Raw genomic sequence first — 5404 nt, 5'->3', positions numbered from 1 at the left:
CACAAAGTGTAGTGTGGCCGCACTAGGCTTGTTTGTCCTGAGTTGTCTTGTCTTTGGTACTTGTGCAGGTTTCACTCCTTTTTAGCCGATCTTTGACGTCTGGTCACTTTGTTTATCAAACCTGCAATCAAGCACAACTTATGAGCCTTTTTGGGACTATTTTGTAAGAATTTACAATCAAAGCGTAAGCAAGAAGGAGCATGAAACACGTCAAAATCCCTAGTTATCAACTCCCCCAAACTTAAGCTTTTGCTTGTCCTCAAGCAAACAAAATAAGACCCACCCCTTAAGGGGAATTCCAAGAATTTTTATATATCCTAAAGTAACCTCAACTAGCATCAATTGGGACTAACCATTGCCCTCAATACAAATGAATCATTAACAACATTTAACCTTTGAAAAATCATGGATCAAGTGTGACACAAGAGCATCAAGAGTTGACTCATTACATCAAAGAACTCTATCAACTACTTTGGTCATTGTGGAACCCAAACTCACACATCAGCAACTCTCCCTAAGCAAACCTCGCCTTTTAGAATATTGGCACCCAAACCGAGGTTAATGATAATTCACTCATCTCTCTCAAGAAAAGGTCACAAGTCCGGCTGTAAGTACCATATGCTTGCCCTTTATGTAAGTATCCACTAATGTAAGCTTCATTCAACTCAAGATCATATAGGGCTTTTGTGAAGTCATTGTGAAGGCTTTTGGTTCAGGGTAGGAAATGTTTTGATCTAAGTGGGTTCCATCTTCCCTTAAGCACTTCTTTTGATTCATTTGGAACACATTCTCTTGACTCTTTGAGTCATCTCACTTCTTTTTAAGGGGTTAGAGGGACACGTTGTCACTCTTTCTTATGCAATTCAAACTGTTTCTCCTTTTTCAACTTTCCACACCTTTCATTCTTTTGATTTTCTTGAATCCCTTTTTATTCTTTTTCACATTGAGCATTCTTTTTGTCTTTTGCTTTTCTTCCTTTTTCACTGCCTTTCCTTTTCTTCATTTTTGTGCCTTTTACCACTTTTTTTCCACCCTCGTCTCTCCCCCCAAACTTATACTTTTTCCATATGCTCAAGGAAAGATCAGGTGCCAAGAGAGGGTATTTTTTAGAACGGGTATAGGCTTGTCTCATGATTCTTTAAAAAAAAGGGTCTAAGTCTTGAAAGGGTTAACTAGGGATCATATCATTGGTAGGCTATGGAATTTTTCAAGCTATTATTTGGATCAAGGAGGGCCTATAATCACGTCTCAAGTCAAATTTCACTTAAGATTTCGCCTCAACAAACATTCAGGGCAAGTTCTAGACTAGTGGCTCGGGACTTGGACTCGCAATTCAATTTCTCACCACACAGCTAAATGATCGCTAAAGACATAGAGTCGAGGGCCTACAACAACCTTAGATACGATTTGAGCACACAATGGTCCCGAAAAACCACTTGATGATTATCGGTCAACACAATAGTCTCAAGGTCACGACTTTCACCATCCTAAACACAATATTTTGTCTTTGACCATGTGATCAAAGGCAAATGTACTAGGCCCAAGTGAAACTTTGCTTGAGGTATCCTTACTATAAACTACTAAAAAAAACAAAAAAAAACGAACTCAAACCCTTAAGAAGGTTGTCACGCAATCCATCATTGGGAAGAGCCACCCGGTTCACACAACACTCCACCTTTGGAAAGAACCGTGGCATTATGAAAATCAAAGGCTTATTGAAAACGTCCAAAACAAAGCAAAAAGCTACGAACATAAATAAGAAACTAAAAACGGAAAAAATTGCGAAAATAGAATGAATATATACAATAGGGGATTTGAATATACAACGGGGATGAATATATATAATGATGTAACTTTATATACACACCCAAAGAAAGATGAAAAATGCGATAAAAGTAACTAAATATCAAATTATATACAGACCAAATGTGACAATCAAGAAAGCATAAAATGAATCAATATATACAGTCATCCAAAAATGTAGGGCACACTCCCTCAAATAAAAGCTGGCATTGTCCCCAATGCCAACTAATCCAAATAAGCATAAAAATAATAGAAAAAGGATATGAAGACTCCCTAAACCGTGTTTGTCTGCATATGCTCATGGGTGGTCCCTGGGTCTTTTATGTGCTCGGGAACCTCAGAATGGTTCCCGATGGTCTGCTTTGTTGCTACTGGGACCTGGGCATGGACCTCGACAGGATGTGGAACTGGTACATCCTGTGGCTGACTGGAGGAAGCCTCCGGTGGGTCTGCCAACTGGATGATGGCATCATCTGCTCTAGGGATCTTCCTCCTCTTCGGAGGCATCTAGGTCTGCTCCGGTTGTGGATAAGCTGCTGAGACTGGGTCATCGAGCAACAGGTCCAAAGGCAGCTGGTTTGCCTTCAGTCTATCTACATCTGCCCGCAGCTCCTTCACGGACTCCTTGGAGGCCCGTGTCTTCCTAAGCTTCTTATGCTCCCGAGCAAGCTCTTTGAGAGCCTTGCTGTGTGAATCGACTGCCTTGGTCAATGTCTCCTCAGTAGTGAGGATTTTCTTCTGGTTCTCAAGTATCTCTTTCAAAGCATCCTCTATCGACTAGGGCACCTGTGGAGCTGGAGGAGCCGACTGAGCCTCTACTGTGGTAGTCAATGTGGACAACTTGGATGAGGCAATCTGCATCCAGTTTTTATACTTAGAAGGGTCTGGCTCAGCCGGTGGGCAGTGATGGGATGGGCCCGGGTAGATGGGATCTCCGAGCCTGCTAATGTGGAAGGTCCGGGAGGCATCTCAGTATGAGTGGATGCAGGCTCAGCGGGGGTCTCTACCACAACTGGCTCTTCAGACTGGCCAGTTGGGGAAGAAGCAGGGACTTTGTAGTTCTTGTCCTTGGGGTTGTCATTCCCCTTCAAACTATACCAGGAGAACGGGGCTATCGCCTTGACCTTGATGTCGTATGGCCTCTTGTCCACCTGCAAGTCCCGGAAGTACATAGTAAGGTGTTGGGAAAGGGATAGTTTCGGTCGCTCTCGGCACCCACTATAGAAATGATCTGGGACATTACATTCCCCATATTGATGGGGTACCCTGCCATAATGGAAGCAACCAAAACAGCCCGGTGGAGAGGAAGTGTCTGGTCATGGGTAGTAGGGTCTAATTGGTTGCACACGAATGTCTCTCAGCCCCTCGACTCAAAGTTTAGGGTCCTCCGTAGTATTTTGACCCCAACAGTCAACCACTCCGGAACGGTACCTGGGATTGCCAAGTACTGAGCTAACTATGGACAAACCTCCTCGCCCATCTCCAGCTTTGCCATATAAAGAGACTCATCTTCCTTATTGAAACCCAAGTATTCGTTGAGCGACTTCCCGTCAAACAACACCTTGAGGTTTCGAACCTTAGTCACTTTGGAACCCTTTATGATGTGGGCTACATTATAGTAGAAATCTTTGACTAAGTGCTCATTGGCATCCATGCAATCATCTAAAAAGTGCTCCCAACCCACTCTCGTTCTGAATTGTCTATGCACGTCAGGGTTGTAGGGTAAAAGATCTCTGTCAATGAAACTCCACTATGGTATCAATTTTCTCACCAGCCACTACTCCCTAAATTTGTGGTACTCCACCTGGCTCACGAACCTATCCTCACAAACTTCAAATTTTCTAGTTCGGGCAATGCTCCCAACCTGAGGCTCACCACCCTAAAATACCTCCTCATCCCCTTGCACTTCCTCTTCACCTCTATCTGCAACCTTCCCAGATAACGAAGCTGTGAGGGAGGTGGAGTATTCACCACTGCCGGCTGCTGAGCCCTCAGACGGCTCAGTAGAAACATGCCCTAGTGCTTGGGCAGTGGGTGATGGTGGAGGAGTGTCATCTATCAATCTGAAACTTAAGTAGAAATGTGTTGGTGCTGAGTCTGAAGAGATATCTTGGGAGGGCAGATACTCACTCCCCGACTGATCACAGGCTCTATTAGCCGACCTTAATTGCCTTTCTCATTTTCTTTATGTTTTGACGAGCCTAGGGAGTGAGTTTAACCAATCTCTGCTTCCCTCCCCGGGAGGAATCGCCTCTGCCGGGTTGTTTGGAGCCTTTTCCTATTTGTTTAACCATTATCTGCAAACACAGTCATCTCACATTGTTAGTATCAATAGAAGTAGTGAGCAACATTTCTGCAGAAAGAATTGCAGACAGAATTGAAAAGTTGCAGCTAGGTTGCAGTATCAGCCCAGTGCGGACCGCAGTAAATGGAGTGCGGTCGCAGAGGGACCATCGCGGACTGCACAATAACGGTCGCGATCCGCATAGGAATGGGGTTCAGACTACCCTTCCTCTGAATCTGACCAGTGCGGCCCGCACGAAATGGTACCGCGGCCGCACTGGGCCAATGCAGCCCACACAAAATATAGTGCGGCCGCACTGGGCAAGGGTCACCTTGACATAATATCATCAGTGTGGTCCGCACAAAGTGGTACTGCGGACCGCACTAGGGCATCGCGGACTGCATAAAAAACGACCACAGTCCGCACAACGTTCCCAGAAGTGGCACTGAGTTAGGGTTCTTAGATTGCCTGAAAGTCCAATTTTCCACTAAATTATTGTCCTTAAACGATTTACCTAGTCCATAAAACTACTAAGTCCACAGAAATCAACCTTTAAACTAATCTAATCCTGGAGTCGAACTAATTATGGGAAGAAGAAGAAGAAGAAGAAGTATAATCTAAGAAAAGGAAAATGAAAATAGAACAAAATTACAAAATTAAACATGGAAGAAATGAGTGTAATATTACCAGATTATGAGGTGGAGTGAAGTTAATCAATGCTAAGAAAGTTTTCACGATCAATATCAAAGAGTGAACAGTAATAATATGCTCTAAGATTCATTTTTTGTGAAAAGAGTAAAAAAGGGGTCCCCGGGGTCTATTTATAGAAAAGCCCCTGGGGCCCAGCCTCACCTACCAGTGCGGACCGCACAAAATGGATCGCGGTCCGCACTGGGCTGCTATGATCAAGCTTGGCCCAGTATCCCATTGCGGTCCGCACAAAACATACCGCAGCCGTAGTGGTCCACTGCGGACCGCACAAAATGTAGTGCGGTCGTAGTGGCCAACTTCAGAGAGGTATCTCTTTGGCCTTCACCAGTGCGGCACGCACAGAGTGTAGTGTGGCCGCAATGGTAACATCAGAGACTGAACATTTTCTTACTATGTCCTGCACTGCCTCAACACAATCCCTGCAACATCTCACAACCAGTCAGCCCAAAAATTAATCCTATACTACAAAGAAAATCAAAGAAAACAAGAAGAAAAACACATGGGTTGCCTCCCAAGAAGTGCCTGATTTAACGTCGCGGCATGACGCATGTTACCACCACATCACTTGAGATGAAGGAGCGCCACCACATGGCTGTCATCAAACTT

Source organism: Nicotiana sylvestris, chromosome 3 (genome assembly GCF_000393655.2).
Source record: "Nicotiana sylvestris chromosome 3, ASM39365v2, whole genome shotgun sequence".
NCBI lineage: Eukaryota > Viridiplantae > Streptophyta > Magnoliopsida > Solanales > Solanaceae > Nicotiana > Nicotiana sylvestris.
This window is presented reverse-complemented; position numbering follows the sequence as displayed.